The 17,871-nt window shown below is 42.3% G+C and overlaps 1 protein-coding gene and 1 long non-coding RNA gene across 2 annotated transcripts in view; both read right to left on the bottom strand.

Moving 5' to 3' along the window:
• The window catches only part of CMC1 (C-X9-C motif containing 1), a 71,965-nt gene that overhangs the window by 31,580 nt on the left and 22,514 nt on the right, over positions 1–17,871 (bottom strand). The gene's annotated exons all lie outside the window — the stretch shown is intronic.
• Positions 12,249–16,103, bottom strand: LOC120399148. The gene is made up of 3 exons (XR_005594989.1): positions 16,071–16,103; positions 14,339–14,404; positions 12,249–13,336 (listed from the first exon to the last, which is right to left on the bottom strand). It is a non-coding gene; the product is annotated as an uncharacterized LOC120399148 (long non-coding RNA).

Raw genomic sequence — 17,871 nt, 5'->3', positions numbered from 1 at the left:
AAACAAAGCTATACCATCTCTTTGTCTAAATTATAAACATGCAGGTTTTGCTAGTAGTTTTCTAACAGGATGCATAGATAATATTTCAATTACATTCTTTAAAGTGAAGGAGTACTTGTGGCACCTTAGAGACTAACAAATTTATTACAGCATAAGCTTTCGTGAGCTACAGCTCACTTCTTCGGATGCATAGAATGGAACACACATGTTACTGCCATGCGGACCATTTGTACTGTATAAATCACCCTACAGAAATAATTAAAATCAAAATGCCCATTTAATGGCTTATGGGAAACAAACTGATGAAACAGTCCAATGTTGAATGGAGAGCTGCCCACATCACCAAAATCACTATATATATTAAAAGAATAAATGTGGAGGGTAAAGAATTGGTGAAAATGCAGACTGAACTCCTTCTAACCCCTAGAGGTGATCCCTTGAGGTCAGAATTGAGGTACATTGGTGGGACAGCCTAGGAAAGCTTGCATTTCAGTTTCCAAAGGTTAACCTCTTGTCAATAAACAGAAGACTTCATTTTCTAGTGCTGATAATCTGGCAACTTTCATCAGTGAAATAAACACAACCCCCTGCCCTCCAATCTTTGCATTTCCATGTTTCCCTACTCATGATAATAAAAATCTTCCACTTTTTGTCACCAGTGACACTAGTGGGATATTCCAATTAGAGCCTTGATTCACTTAAGCATGTGAGTGGCCCCAATGAAGTGAATGGAACTACTCATGTGCTTAAAGTTCATAATGTGCTTAAGAACTATCTCAAATAAATATGTGCTTAAGTTCATCCCTAAGAACTTTCCTAAATTGGGGCCTAAATGAAGAAAGGCAAACAGCAGAGGAGGTTAGGGTTATTATTAATCTGCTGTGAGAGAGGGACAAACAATTAAACCAGGGGTCGGCAACCTTTCAGAACTGGTGTGCCGAGTCTTCATTTATTTACTCTGATTTAAGGTTTCGCATGCCAGTAATACATTTTAACGTCTTTAGAAGGTCTCTTTCTATAAGTCTATAATATATAACTAAACTATTGTTGTATGTAAAGTAAATAAGGTTTTTAAAATGTTTAGGAAACTTCATTTAAAATTAAATAAAATGCAGAGCGCCCTGGACTGGTGGCCAGGACCCGGGCAGTGTGAGTGCCACTGAAAATCAGCTTGCGTGCCGCCTTCAGCACACGTGCCATAGGTTGCCTACCCCTGAATTAAACTATCCCCACTAAGTAAACATCTTCTAGTGATGCCATAAGAATTCCATCTGAGTTGCAGTGTCCATGCTTGGTCTCAGCCCAACAGTGAATGTTTCTGGAAAGTTAAAGCAAACACAGTTCAGCCATTTTGAGTTACGTGAAAATCTGGGGGAAAGAAACATCACACTTTATCCATATGTTCCAAAATTCTCGCATTCTCATAACTCCAGCATAGCTGAAGAAATAGACATCAAAATCAGTTTGTATTGAAGTCCCCACTGAGGAAGAAAAACAATTCAAGAGTTGAGAAAAATCTGTTCAAGTCATTTTCAATGTTTAAAATTAGCATGTTTGTGCACATCTGCTGGAATTTTATATTCCACCCCCCCGACACATTTAACCAACAGTAGTTTACAAAGCTGAGAGGTGCAGATAAGGACCCGTATGCTAAGGACCCCTTCAGTCAATGCCTCCATTAAGGACACCATATTTTAAAGATCATAGATAAAATGATTTAATGGAGTTGAAGCATCTTTACCATGATTTGGAATCACCCTATCATTTGAAAAGGGAAAATGAAAAACAAAAAAATCCAGGATATTAGCTAGAAGACATTAATATGCCACTGAATATGAGAAATCGAGCACTCGAGGTTTAGTTAAAATTCCATCTTTAGCCACAATGCACATATGGTATGTATCATTTGTAGTCTTGCTTGCCACGTTAAAACCTTAGGGCATTACTGTTTATGAATTAGATTATGCCATTTACACATAGCCCATGTTAATGGGGCAATACAAAGTAGCACCACCACAGGGAGAGCACCAGGACACATTCTGCCCTGGCAGAGGAACACTCTGAACCCCCTGGCATGCAGAGGGCACACTTACTATTACACCCCACTATGGCCTGGTCTACAGTGTGCTGTTCCCACTCTGTGGGTCTGCCCACACTGGGAAGGAGTGGGGTAGGAGGGTTTGGGTCATGGTCATTCTACCCCACTTAGGGTGTCATTCATCTCCAACTGCCTGCCTCATTTGGGCTGCCACGCATCCTGAGAAAAAATGGGATGCAGCAGTCCCAGCACCTCTTGAACGGAGGAAGTGAAATTCTGCTTTCCCCTTTAGGCTGCACTGGGTGGAGGTGAAACAGAAGGCCCCATTAACTCTCCACTCCCACCCACATAAGGGCCAGACATTCTAGCTATCTAGATAGCTGTCTTATGCTATTTAATCTATACCATAAAATTTACAGAAAGGAAAACACGGCTAAATTAATGTTGTGGCAAAGGCCCTAACTTCTGGAACTCCCTGTCTTGAGTGTTCGATTTCTTGACCTTAATATTACATACTACAAATTGTTACCCTTGACGGAATTCTATGCCAAAAAAATAAAAATTATGCACACAATATTTTAAAATTCTGAAAGTTTTATTTGTCAATAAATAAATGTGGCTCCAAGCATGACAGTGGGGAGCACAGGCCACTGGCTGCATTGAGGTGGGAGATCACCCTGAAGCCCCCCATCTTCCCCAGTACAAGGAGTCGGCAGTGAGGCTGCACCTGACCCTAACACAGTGCAAGGGCTGGGCCTGCCCCAAAGGCACCCCGGGGCCCTGCCCCTCTGCGCCATGTGGCTCAGCGGGGGAGGGTCTGAGTGTGGAGGATTCAGTAGGGGGGGGGTCCAGGTGCTGGGGGAGTGGGGCTTGATGGGGGGGAGGTCCAAGTGCAGGTGGTTGGGACTCAGTGTGTGGGGGTTCTGGGTGTGGGGGGCTCATTGGCATGGTCCAGGTGTAGAGGTAGGGTGAGGGTTCAATGGGCCTGCTTAACGGGGGAGCCCCAGCTGCTGCCGAGGGAACACTGCATGCCAGGTTCCCGCTTCGCCCGTGATTCCCCTATCGCCTTTTTCTTCCCCATCTCATCCCCTGCCCTACATTCCCCTCCTCCTGCCCTATTCCACCCCGCTTCCTTCCCCATTGCCTCTTTCCCCCACCCCCTCACCCTCCCTCCCTCATTCCAACCCCCCACACACACACCCCTTACCCAGTAGGGTTGCCAACACTCCAGGACTGGCCTGAAGTCTCCAGGAATTAAAGATTATGTCAGGTGATTAGATCTCCAGGACTATGTCCAATCAAAATGGGCAACCCTATTACCCAGCCCCTCCGTGGGCACTCAGTTGCACAGAAAACAGGAAGGCTCCAGCACACAGAAGAAGAGCACAACTGGCACTGGGACCCAGGAGGCAGCGTTTAGCTGCAAAGTGAGGGTAGCTGATACACAGCCTCCTTCAGCTGGGCAGCTCTGCGCGCTGCAGAAATGGGGGGGGGCAGTGGCACATAACCCCGTGTCCCCCCCATTGCCTCACCTCTGTTTGGGGGGGGACAATCCCCTCCTCCCAAATTGCACCCATGGTCACCCTCCAGCCCCACATGGCTTCCCTTTGCTTCCCTGCCATTTTCGGCAGGGAAGCACAGGAATTCTGCAGGAGGTAGGGTGTTTTCTGCAGGCATGCAGTCCTGCAGAATTCCCCCAGGAGTAAAACTGTATCTAAATCAGTGGTTCACCAAGCATTACAGGGGGTTCGCCAGAAAAATTTCACTAATGGCAGCCAGAGGACCCTGGGCATTGGAGGCAGCAGGTGGGACCCAGTTCCAGGGAAGACAGCCCGAGCCCCAGGGAGATCAAAGCCGGGCAGTTGAGGCCGGCAGCCCGAGCCCTGCCCCTGTCAGCGGGGGAGCCGGCAGCCCAAACCCCAGCGCTCCACATGGGACTGGCAGCCCGAGCACCAGGAAGAGCGGGGCCGGGCAGTTCGGACCAGCAGCCCGAACCCCGTCAGCAGGGGAGCCGGCAGCCTGAACCCCAGCGCTCCGCACGGGGCTGGCAGCCCGAGCCCCAGGAAGAGCGGGGTTGGGCAGTTGGGGCTGGCAACCTGAGCCCTGCCCCCATCAGCGGGGGAGCTGGCAGCCCGAACCCCAGCGCTCCTTAAGGGGCTGGCAGCCCAAGCCCCAGGAAGAGCTGGGCTGGGCAGTTGGGGCCGGCAGCCTGAGCCCTGGCAGTCAGCGGGTCCTGCAGCCCATGCTCAGTGGACCGGAGCAGTCAACGGGGTCGTCCAGCAGAAGCCCCACAGAGTGCAGAGCCAGCAGCCCAGACCCTGGCGCGGGGCCAGTAGCCTGAGCCCTGTGGTGGGCAGGTCGACTGCTGAGACCCCACACGCACAGGTGGCTGCTCAGACCCCTGTCCTTGTCGGACAGGGGAAGTTGGCATCGAGGGCAGAGTTAGCAGGGGCCATGCTGCACGTGGGGGATGGTCCAAGCTAATTTGTCCCTCGCAGGGAACTCTTGTGGCGGAAGTAAAGCTGTTTGTGATCAAAACCAGGCGGAAGCACGTTGTAGCCAGTGTAGCAGTGTTAAGGTGCCTCAGTAATTGTCATTGTCTCTGGAGTGCTGTTTTGCTTCAGTGAGACTTGAGTGAATCTTCTCATTTTCTAGTTTGTTGGTTGTTAGCAGTCTGTGTTACCAGACCTGAGACTTTATCTTTCTCCAAAAGCAGCTGCTTTTACAGATCCAGACTAACATGGCAAAGCAAAGCAAGCGCATCCATCACACTGAGGAACTTTAAACTTAAATCCCTGGAAATATTCATTTTTAGGAGGGGGTTCACGAGATTTCACAAGTTCATGAAAGCGGGCTGTTAAAGTTTGGGAACCACTGATCTAAATGAAATACCTGGTCATCGTCATCATCCCCCCCACAGCAAGATGAATGGAAAGGAGACTATCAAGAAAGTTTATATATGTTAGCAAGGATTGTTTAAAAAAATATTAGTGAGACAAAAGCAAAGAGAAGGAAGAAATGAAGGAGGAAACCAGAACAAGGGATGGCAAAGATTAACAGGGGGCGAGGGTGGGGGGTAGTTTTCACTTTTGCCCTTTCAATTATTTTGACTAGAGTTCAGATTCACACATAAAACTACTACCCCAAAGCCTGAAAAAAGTAACTGACTGAAGCCTAATACCTGAAGTTGCAGGCTACGAATTCAAATATCTTGCTAAAACTTCTCTATTTTAAAGTCACAAGGTCATATGCCTCTCCTAAACCATAGTGGGGAATGAGCAGCTATCCTGCAAAAATAAATGAACAATTTCTTATGTTTTTACAGACTGTCCCAAACTTTTCTTTTAAATTTGTTTTTTTTTATTCAGACCATTATTGGGAGCCCTCCAGGTGCACAGAAGTGTTTAAAAGTATTTCTATTGACTTATTTTCATAACATAGCTGCTTCATACTCCACCCCCCCCCACCCCCGAAATACTGACTGTTTTATTGAAAATAAAACATTTGCTCATTCTGTTGATAATGAAATAACAAAAAGATATTTTTAAAAGAAGAGGGCCTTCAGTTGCAGCAGTAAAGTAGAACAGGGATTTGCCACTATTATCTGCTAGTGGTGGAATTTTTATAACTTGTAAGGACATTACTCTCAGTACAGGAAATTGTTGCCTGTTAAAACATGCTACAGAGCATTTAAGTCTATTTAATACTGCAATCCAGATATTAGACATACAAAGTTATCGACCCTGTTCAATTAGCATATCATACTAACGCAGGGCAGGATCTTCCAAAGCACGCTGGATTGGCATAACTCTGCTCCCACGGAAATCAACAGCAGAGTGCACAATTAGGACAATCCTGAGCACTTCTGAAAGTCCTACCTGTTGTCTTTAACTGTTTGTCACCAATATTCATCCACCAATTTTAACTGTAAGATTAATACACTAACATAGTATGTAGACTATGAATTATGTGTATTAGAAGTCGATACGCAAAAAAATTAAAGTTGTATTGTTTGCACAGAATTATTTTCTTCTTCTTGCAGTAGGTGATGACAAAAATGCATCCGACAAAGTGGGTATTCACCCACGAAAGCTCATGCTCTAAAACGTCTGCTAGTCTTTAAGATGCCACAGGACTCTTTGCTGCTTTGACAAAAATTAGGCATCAACATAAAGAAGTCCACGAGTAACGTGAGTATAAGCTAAAGAACACTGTCAATATCAACGAGTAAAGGCTAGTAATCCTCCCCAAATAAACTAAGATCCCAATTTAGCAAAGTATTTAAGCATATATCTGAACTTAAGGATGTGACTAATCTAATTGATTTAATACCACAATGGGTCCGCTCGCATGGTTAAAGTTAGGCACATGCTTAAGCATCTTCCTGAATCAGAGACGAACAGAACTGCTTCCTGTTAAAATGGCTTCATTTGAGTGAGAAAATGGAAGTAGTAACTAGATTCTTCGACAGATGCTGGGCATAAATATGAAACAACAGTTAACCCACACAGAGGACTGCATTGACAGGTGTGTGCCATTTCATTTGGTAAAGAATATATCATAAATATCCTGAAACTGAAAATCAGAGTGGGAAACAAACATGCCAAACTTTATGAAACGTTTATGTTTTAACTCATAATTTTAAGTAAGATGAAAAGGTTGGTCCCTTCTCTATCATGATTGATAACTGCATGTTCCTGTCAGTCAACCTTGGACAACTTCTCACCAACACTGACTCTTCTCTCTATATACCCTCTTATTGCTACCAAGGTTAGATGTTGCTGGGCTCTTCCTTCATCTCCCCAAAAATCTCTCTCTTCCTCCCTATTCCTACTACCAAACCTCAGATTCTTGCCTTAGTCATCTCAACCTCTGCAACCGCTCCTCTTTTATGGCTAACCTGATTTTTGCATCATTTCCTTCAAATTTATCTAATATCTAAAATCATCTTCCATGCTTCTCACTCCAATATTGTAATACCTCACCCTCACAGCCTGACTTCTGTCTGACCAACTTCCCCCACTCATTCACGCCATCTTGCCAACTTGACAGTCCCTGGCTCCTTTTCACCCAAACGACTCCACACCTCCTGTCACACTCCCTCCCCAAGCTGGTGGTATCCATCCTGATCATGTGCACCACCTAGCCTTGCACTCCTTCAGTTCCTTCTATTTAATTTTTGGTGAGTCTTCTGATCTTAATTTAAAAAAATTAAATATTCTTTATAGAAAAAATGAGGAACTAACCATATGCTTATGCATCATAACGCTCCCATGGAACTTGTACTCCTGTAAACTTTGTCCTCTCTATACTCCCCCACCTTGACTAGGCATCATACCTGTCAGAAAGACTGTACACTTTTTGGGCCAGAGACCTGTCTTTTTATTTTTCTTAAAAGTGCCATATACATCTACTGTACCATATGAACAACAATAACTACAACAATGATTATGATAAATGTATTTGGGGGTTTTATAAATGGGAGTATAATGGGCTTTTAGTCAATTATATAGAACACATTTTCTTAATAAACCATTAAGTTTTGTAGCTATCTCATTGCCATGGGCTCCATTAAGTACTATGTCAAGAAGGACAAGCACTTTGGGACCCTGGAAGGGGTAGATGGCCTCACCCTTCAGTGTTCTCAATTAGACGGCACAAAATTCAGGATTTCTGTCCCACAGAAAATTCCAGTATTTTGCATTTATTTACATCCCTAAATTAAACAAAAAGTTGAAATGTCAAAATTTTTGATGGAACAGAAATTCTGAAAATTGTCAATTTAGAAACACTGAAACATTTCAACAGAACCAAAATAATCTGACATTTCTGGAATAAAAATGTTTCACTTCAGTTTGCTGAACTCAACTATATTGCCTGATGGGAGTTGTAATTCTGACTCCTATTCTCTCCTATGGGCCAAGGTCCCTGGCTAGATTACATTTCCTATAATGTGCCCAGGGACGTGTAATGATGCACAACACAAAGGAATGCAGTTTTATGGTTTTTTGAACTGATTCAAAACCAAGCATTTTAGGTCAGTTCAGGACATGAAATATTCCAATTTGGGTTGAACAGGCCTGAACTGAAATATTTCATTTTTATTTTCCTGGTTGAGGTTTGAAAATTTTCTACAAAAATCAAATTTCAAGTTTGAGATAACTGGATTTTCCATAGGAAAATCATTCCTGAAGAAAATTCCCAACCAATTCTAGTCCCAATCTTTTATTTTACCTAGTCAATCCCAGAGGTGATGCTGGGCAATTACTTAAATGCCCCAAGGGCTCTATAATATGGCATTCCACAGTGTTCTGTTGGGTCATCCATCCTGTTAAATGAGGTGGGCTGCAGGGGAAAGATTGGAGACAGTTCAAGCTAAAATACTATCAGTAAGCGGATGACACACAGCTCAATTCTTTTTCACCTGACCTGAATGGTGGAGTCTCTTTGCTTTGTGTGTGTCTAGTGGAGACTGGGACTAGAATGAAAGCAAGTTACAGTCACGGCTCAGTCTACATGAAAATGAGATCTATTTATCTATCTAGGCTCTAATATGGCTTCATTGCTATGGTAGCTGATGCTGGTGGGGAGGCAGAAACATCTGAAAAGGGTGGTAATGTTGAAGTGTCTTCCCATTGTTATTGAGAGTTTGGCCCACCTTTTGTAAGGGAGGTTTCACAATCAAGTTGATGCTTCTGGGTACCCAAGAATCCCAGGATTTTCAGGTAAAAGCTGTAGATGGAAGCATCCTTTTTATTTCTAGTCTGACTTTGGGTGCATTATACCTGCTTTATGAGATCAACTTGTTAGCTATTTGAGAGCCCTTCTGCTATTGGTTTGTAGTTTTGAATGCACAATAAGAATCACTTAACCAATGGCTCTTTTGATCAAAAGCATAGTCAATTTTCCACTGTTGAAACAAATCATTTCCACAGCAGACACATTGACTTCAACAGGAGAAAAATTACCTATTTCCACTGTGAAAGTAACCCCAGGGTAATATTAATAATGTATACAGTATGTAAATATTTATGCAGATACATAGGGAATATAGCATGACCTCTTGAAATTTTAGATTTATTTACTAACTGCATTATTCCTGAATGTAGAGTGAAAGGGGGGAATTACTGTTTAAGTTGCCAAGGAACAGTTTTACATGGTTAAGCAGATGCAGTTAAGATAGCAGTTACTGTGGAAGTCATATGTTGCATTTCCATAGTACTGTAGCAAGCACTCATTAACAATATGCGTTACCATGTGCAGCTATTCCACAGTAACACGTTATTCCAATGTTATTTTCAGAGTAGCTATATGTGACATATGCTTCATATGTCAGAGTATCTGTAGATTTCTATTCCCACCAATGCAAGGTGTAATATTAATTACCCTGAAAGAAAACCAAGCATGTACTCACAAATAAGTGGTAAGAGTGACAGACAAGTGACTACCAGCGATATAAACAAGACCTGAATCAAGTACTAAATTTCTGGGAAAGGAAACTATAAGATATATAAGCTACCTCATTATGCTTCTTCAAATCTCTCCTTAAAACCCTCCTTTGCTGTGATGCCTAAATAAACCTGACAGTGGTTAGGCCACTGGAGTGCTGAAACCAGACCACTTCCTATCATGCTGACCAACAGTGTTTCATTGCTTCTTTGTAGTCCCTTGTCTATCTATAGATATCTGATGTCTTGTCTTATATTTAGATTGTAAACTCTTTGTTGTGTAGGTGTGCAGTGTTGCCTACAGCAATGGGATTCTGGTCCACGACTATGGCTCCAAGGTGCTACGGTAATACAAATAAAAAACCACCACAAACAAACACTCTATGGAACAGATCCTCCAGCACACTCAGGCAGCTTTGCATCACTCCATCACTGCGCAAAGCTGTCCTAAAATTGACTTAATTGGCCACAAGAGCATTCCTTAGTATAAGACAGTGGTTTTCATCCTTTTTTCATTTGCAGACCCCTATAAAATTTCACATGGAGGCGCAGACCCCTCTGCGAGATGGGAAGGTCCCAAAGCCCAGGCTTCAACCCAAGCCTGAAAGTCTCCACAACAATGAAATAGCCCTGCAGTCTGAGCAGGCTGGCACTTGTCTAGTTGCTGTGTAGCAATGGTAGCATTGTCAATAACAATGGACAAATAAGGGAAGTGATTTAGGGGGAAATGCAGGGCTCTCAGCTCTCACTGTGTTGGTTTAAAGTAGTGGTGAGCTATCCAAGCGATGACAGAAAGACAGTCAGAATTGAGAGACTGGACAGAAGCAGGAAGATCAGGGTGGAGAAGCAAGACCTGGGAATCATCAATATAGAAGTAGTTGCTGAGCCTGTGTGAGTAGTTGAGTTAAGATGACTGCCCAGGAATAATGTGTAAAGTGAACGGAAATATTTTCCCAGTTCTCATTCTCCCTTCACTATTTAGTAATTGTTAACTCCATCTCTGATATTTATGCCTTCTACCAATCCAACCATTGGAGAAAGTTATGAAAACCAAACTACCACCAGTATTTTCTCCCTCTCTTTTTACAGGATAAAAATGCATCAGTTCTGCCAGAGTCCAGGCACTTTTAATCAGTCTACGACCTGGAAGAACAACTTCCCTCCTGAAACTGGATCTCCAAGTTAACACCTCAACACATTGCTTGTATATCATTGCAAAAGCTGAGAAGAAAATGCGTTCATAAGAAATTTACTGTTTAACCCAGCTGGGTCAGAGTTCCTGCCCAGGGCATTAATGCAAATACATTAGAGCAATGTCTCAGGCTATAACACCTTCTAGTAAAAGGGTAGTTGTTAACATGATAGCTTAACTATTTACAGTGCCAAACTTATAGTATGTATGTTGTGTAGGGAGAAAATTATGTAAGATTCTGATTCTTAAGTATAATCCAAGATCAACTTCTTAAGAAAGCCCAAATGAAAGATTTAATAAATGGAATGTAAATAATCTGACATCAAATGTGTCATCTATGGGCATTAAACTATCAATACAGATAATTAGGTATAGATAATTAAAATATGATAGAAGGTAAAAGAATCAAAATGAAGACAGTCCTGGTAGGAATACGGCAACCTGGCTGAAATTGATATTCATTAGGGTACTCTTTGCATGAATAGGGAGCATTTGGACTCTGTGGTCTTTATCAGAGCCCCAGCTGGTAATGGCTGAAGGTTAATGCCTTACCCCATTCTGTTCAATTTTCTGTCCTAATTAGTCCTCCAAATCTATAGCTGTGAACACCAAGTGTCTGTGCTCAAAAGAAACTAATTAATGCTAGCAAATTAGATCAAGTCCAAAGATCCAACAGCCAAACTCTTAAATGCTCCTTGTTAATAGGAAGTGTAGCTGTCAATAACTGCTGTTGGTGGCTATAATGAGGCCTCTTTCTTTCATTGAAAGTGATTTCATTTCTCTTTGTCCTGGTAAAAGCTGTTCCATTCCCCCACCTTTCTCTCCCCTCCACCCAAAAAAAAACAAAAACCCTAAGTTGCGGTGGTGAAGTTAGCAGTCTGACCCATTTCTTGTGACCAGCTGGGTTGAAATGACATGAGAAATCAAATAGGAAAACGTTCCCTCCCTAAATTATGTTTTATGCAAGCCTTCATGAAAGTCCTATCATTTAGGTAGAATACCTAAATTTTCATTAATGAATAATATATAATATGCTCTCATATTTCCTTGAAAAATTCTTAATTAGTTAAATAGAGCTAGGCCTAAAAGCATCAGAAGTAAATCAACAGAACTAGGTCCAATTTCTTCAAATTGTAATTTACATATAGCTGTTCTGTTTGCCTATCTTGTTGGAACAAAACTCAATAACGATAATCCCTCTAGAGGTTGTGTTAATTCACATAGTTAAATGGAATGAGAGTAAATGCTCATTGGAAGTATATGGGGCTGACTCAGTATTTGTAAAATAGAAACTATTCTGCATAAAGTGATACTATAAAGATTCAGCATTGTATTCTCAATAATAATGTTCAGAGGAAAAAAGCTAATTTATAACGACTCACAAAATAAGACTAAACACTACTAACATAATCAAAATGAATCTCAATTATACACATAAAACTCCAACACAATACGTACAATACCATTCACAGTAACTACATATATAAACAGAATGGCCACATTAAACATTATTATAATACAGACATTTTAATATTCTGGGTAATAAATAGAGCAGCAGAGGATAAAGATTTTCTCCCTCTCTCTACCTGCAGCTTTGTTGCTGGATTGAAATGAAGTTCTCAAATTATATTGATTTTCTTTTCTCACAAAAATCAGACTGCAGATAATAAGACAGCATACTCTTTTCACCTTCACATGGAAGGCTATACCAATCATATAATCCATGATTTGTCTAATTTAGCCAACCAGACTTTGCATCCTAATCTCAATTATGTGTCTTCCAACCAGTCAAAAAAACAAATGAGCAACTTCAGATTAAAAAAAAAGAAAAAAAAATGAGAGGGGGAGAAAGAGCTCTAGCTGCATAATCAAAAAGTGGCAATGTCAGCTGGCTCAGTTTTCATTAAATAATTAACTAGATATTTTATCTGCCTCAATGTCTGATGTTGCTATGCAAGTTACTCAGTTTACTGAATAATCTAAATAGTTCCAATAATCTAAATAGTTCCTGAATAGTTCCAACGTTTCTATTTTAATGATTATACAACAATTCAGTTTTAGTAATGCATATTCACCACTACACAAGGCAGGTGAGCAAATTCCATTTATGATAATGGATACAATGAGGTTAATCCGAGGCGTGATTATTGCTAGTTGAAAACTATTCCTTAACTTTAAAGTAATTATATAGCTTTAATTTTCCCAAGAGAAACATGATCAATAAAATTGTAGACATGCTAGCTTTGGGCAAATGTATAATAAAAAACTCTTGGTGCTGTCAGTCATGGACCAACCAACAAATGTCAGCTGTGCTTCAGAACCCTGACTGCAGGAACCAACAGGTTAATTTGTCCCAACACCTGGAGAGTATTTGAATTGATTAATGGAACTTGGTCCTCTTTATTACAAAAGAGAATGAGCAATGCCAGTGAATAGCATCAAGCTAAGATCTACTAAGTATTTCACACATTTTCTTATCTACATTTCTTGTAAGAGAACATAATAAGCCACTTATTTATATGGAAGTAAGTGCTACTTAAGGTGTCCTTGGGCATTTAAATATACAGCACCACGGTGTTGTCCAAGCTTAGGAACTGCTCTCCTTTTGTGGGTCTTGATATGTCAGGTACAAGGGTCATGGTCTGGAGCAGGTGGCCCCTAGAGGGACAGAAATTATCCCTGTGACAGGACTGTTGAGTAAGTGCATATAACTAAAACTATGGTTGACACTGGCCATGCTCTACTGTAGGGAAGCCTGCAGTAGTGTTGCATCCCATCATCTTCACTAAGTATCAATATGGGCCCTGGGCAGAGGAGGGCTAATAGGGAAATTGGGGGAGGGGAATTAGGAAATGCCCTTTGCCAGCAACACTTTCCTAACTCTTCTTTGATAGCACTGCCAAGTGTTTTTAAGAGTTTATTCAGCCATATGGATCTACAGTTGCTCTTTCTAATTATACACTTTTTACTGACCACAGAAATCATTTTGAGATTTTTCACATTATAACAGTTTGTCCCAAGAAAGTCTTAAGATCACAATGGGTGGAAACATCTCCTCACATCTTCCCCTGGGATACTACTCCTTTTCTCTCCTTTTCCAAAAAAATAAACTCTAACCCAGTGGTCCTCAACGCAGTGCCCATGGACGCCATGGCGCCTGCTGGGGCATCTATCTTCACCTGCATACTGGCCTGCGGACAAGCATCCGCTGAAATGCTGCCGAAAAGCGGCAACGTCAAGAGGCATCGCTGCTGAAATGCCACGAAAAGCAGCGTCATCAAGAGGTGTCACCGCCGAAATGCCGCTGATTTTCGGCTGATTTTCGACGCCTCTTGATGTTGCCGCTTCTCGGCGGCATTTCGGCAGATGGTTGTCCGCCGGCCACAGTCCTCGGTGGCTTGTCGTCCGGTGCCCGCCAGACGAAAAAGGTTGGGGACCACTGCTCTAACCTCTCACAAAAATGAATGTAAGGTCCAGTTCACAAAGCCAAGCCTCTGTGGTAGGCAAAGAAAATTCTAATTTCAGTAGTCCAAGTCAGACATGCAATAGGGTTTCCCAGCAACACTCTGAAGTGGAAACTAATCACATGTCCAATCTTCAAAATTTGCCAATACAAGCAGGACCCAACATCATCCAAACTGCGTATGTTCATGAGTGTACCTTGCTAATGGAAGAACGCCTTGTCAGAAATCAGGTTTGGATGGATTAGTCTGTTGCTAGCTGGATCTGCAATCAAAAAGTTTATTTCTAGCTCAGTTTCCTAACTTAACACTGTGATTATTACTTATGCATCATAATTACATAGTCACCTATACTCAATATCTCATAGCTTGTTGAACTCACAGTTTTGAAGTGGACTGCAACCAAAAAATGATTCTATTTCTTATCTGTGGCATAGTGGCTGTGTACAAGAGAGTAACACTGAAAATGCAGGGACAAAGTTTGACTGTTGCCCCTTGAGACTGGGGGCGAGAAAGAAGTCCATATTTTGTTTTATACAACATACAAATGATATGAATTATGGCCTATATTTTCAAAAGGGACTAATGACTTTGGATGCTGACAATTTTCGGGTTCTCAGTTTCCAGCAACAGAGGCCTGATTTTAAGAGCTGGGCATCCACCTTCTGAAAATCAGGCCCCTGTAAGTTTTCTCAAGATGGACACTCCCTCCCCCCCCCAAAAAATACCACAAAATGTAGGCATATATAATACATATCCTACACACATAACTATTCAAATACTTTTGTCTTTAGAACTCTCTATGTCCATCCCTGCCACCAAGTTAAAGAATTTCAAACTCCAAGGGTATGTCTTCTCTACTGGCCGGATCGGTGGGCAGCAATCGATCTGGCGCAGATCGATTTATCGTGTCTCGTCTAGACACGATAATCGATCCCCGAGTGCTCTCCTGTCGACTCCTGTACTCCAGCTCGGCAAGAGGCGCAGGCAGAGTCGACGGGGAAGCAGCAGCAGTCGACTCCCCATAGTGAAGCCACTGCGGTAAGTCGATCTAAGTACATCAACTTCTGCTACATTATTCACCTAGCTGAAGTTGTGTAACTTGGATCGATCCCCACCCAGTGTAGACCAGGCCAAAGAACCTAAGGATTTAATTCTGCTCTCTGTTGCACTGGTGTAAATATAACAGTGCAGAATCTAGTCTTAGCTGTACAATAAGTGATCTTGAGAAAATGGTATAGCAGTTCACAGACTGCAGCCACTGAAATTTATAAAAGTTCTAACACCATTTCTGAGGGTGCTTCCTGTTCTGACAAAAAACAGGCTTCAAAGTCCCAGGAACTATTGGGATTGGCAGCTGAAGTTGTTAGAACTCTTGCCAATTTCGGTGGCTACAAGCAAATATAACATTTCCAATATCACTTACAGACTTTGGGTGCTAATGGGTTCTGAAATCTGTAGTGATTAAACTTTGAAAAACATTTTAAACATTTTAAGTTGTAGAATTAGCTTTTAAAATTTGTTCTGAATTTCAATTTAAGAAATAAAAGTGTGTTTTGCTTAAGAAAACCATTTTTTATAAAAGCAATAGCTCAAGTCATATTAAAGAGTTTTCTGAAATCACTGATTTCTGTATGATACCCAGAATGCATTGAGGCAGAGGTGTGCCAATCTTATATAATTTCACACCATGTCACATGCTATTGCTTGCAATGTCAGTGAAATAAAATATCACATGAAAATAGTTTCCCTAATGGTACTTGTGTGATGAGGGATTTATTTTCAAAGTAAGATACAATACTTGTGTGATAATGTTCTATTATGAATATATTTCTATTCAGTGTGATGATAAACCCATAGATTTAACTACTTTATCTGATGGATGTTGGTCACTAGAGTATACCATTAGTGACCAGGTTTAGAGAACGTACCTATGTATATTTCTGACAGTCAGAACATCTTCGCTGTAAAATAGTTTTTCAACAGTATCACTTATTAATTCATATAGCACCTTTCACCAGAAACATTCTTTTCAGTTATATATAGGGATCACTTTAACCCACCATTGAAACGTAGCCAGCTCTGGAGAGATACACAGCAGTCAAAACAGTGTTAGCAATGCCAAACTCTTCAATGCCAGAAATTTAGATATGCAGTGTAGTCATAGCTGTGTCAGTAGCTGTGACAGTCCCAGGGTATTAGAGAGACAGGGTAGGTGAGGTAAGCCTGGTCTACACTACGCGTTTAAACCGGTTTTAGGAGCGTAAAACCGATTTAACGCCACAACCGTCCACACTAAGAGGCCCTTTATATCGATATAAAGGGCTCTTTAAACCGGTTTCTGTACTCCTCCCTAACGAGAGGAGTAGGGCTAATATCGGTATTACCATATCGGATTGGGGTTAGTGTGGCCGCAGATCGACGGTATTGGCCTCCGGGCGGTATCCCACAGTGCACCACTGACCGCTCTGGACAGCAATCTGAACTCGGATGCAGTGGCCAGGTAGACAGGAAAAGCCCCGCGAACTTTTGAATATTTCCTGTTTGCCCAGCGTGGAGCTCTGATCAGCACGGGTGGTGATGCAGTTAAAAATCAAAATAAAGAAAGAGCTCCCGCATGGACGATGCGGACGTGATCGCTGTAAGGGCAGGCAAATCTGTTCTATCAGCGCTCCGTTACAGAAGACGAAATTCAAAATCATTTTTTAAATATCTCCAGACAGATGCCATAGCAGGGACTCAGCGCACTGCTGCGTGACAAACGTAACGGAAAGCCAAAGAATCAAATGGACGCTCATGGACTGAAGGACTCAAGCTATCCCACAGTTCCTGCAGTCTCTGAAAAGCATTTGCATTCTTGGCTGAGCTCCAAATGCTTCTAGGGTCAAAAACCGTGTCCGCGGTGGGTCAGGGCATAGCTCGGCAATTTACGCACCCCCCCACGCACCCCCAGAAGTGAAAGGGAAAACAATCCTCTCTTGACTCTTTTACATGTCACCCTATCTTTACTGAATGCTGCAGATAGACGCGATGGTGCAGCACTCAACACCAACATCCTTGCTCCCCCCACGCTATGGCTGGCTGATGGTACAATACGACTGGTATCTGTCCTCGTCATCAGCCTATTGGCACATGGGGCAGTGCAAAAGGACTGGTAACCATGAGGACTAGCATCTGTTAGGTCGATCAAGGGCGCCTGGTCCTAATTTTTCCTGGTAGATGGTACAATATGGCTGATAATCATCGTCGTCATAGCAACAGGGGGCTGAGCTCCATCAGCCCCCACCCTTCATGTGTAAAGAAAAGATTCAAGTGCCCCTGAACTAGCAGAGGGATGCTGGGCTCCTCTCCTACACACTCCTTACTGTCCTGTCTGGACTATCATAGCAGCTGGAGGCTGCCTTCCACTCATATCTCACTAACAAGTCACTGTGTCTTATTCCTGCATTCTTTATTACTTCATCACACAAGTTGGGGGACAATGCTATGGTAGCCCAGGAAGGCTGAGGGAAGAACGGAATCAACAGGTGGGGTTGTTGCAGGAGCACCCCCTGTGAATAGAATACAGCTCATAATTTCTGCAGGATCTGACACAGAGCAGCTGTGCTCTCTGATACAGTGGTTCTCTAGTACACTTGCCCATATTCTAGGCAGGACTGATTCTATTTTTAGATACCAAAAAGGAGGGATTGACTCAGGGAGTCATTCCCAATTTTTGCGCCCTTGGCTAAG

The sequence above is a fragment of the Mauremys reevesii genome, linkage group 2 (genome assembly GCF_016161935.1).
Source record: "Mauremys reevesii isolate NIE-2019 linkage group 2, ASM1616193v1, whole genome shotgun sequence".
NCBI lineage: Eukaryota > Metazoa > Chordata > Testudines > Geoemydidae > Mauremys > Mauremys reevesii.
The sequence above is the reverse complement of the archived record's forward strand: the minus strand, read 5'-3'. Positions and strand labels throughout refer to the sequence as shown.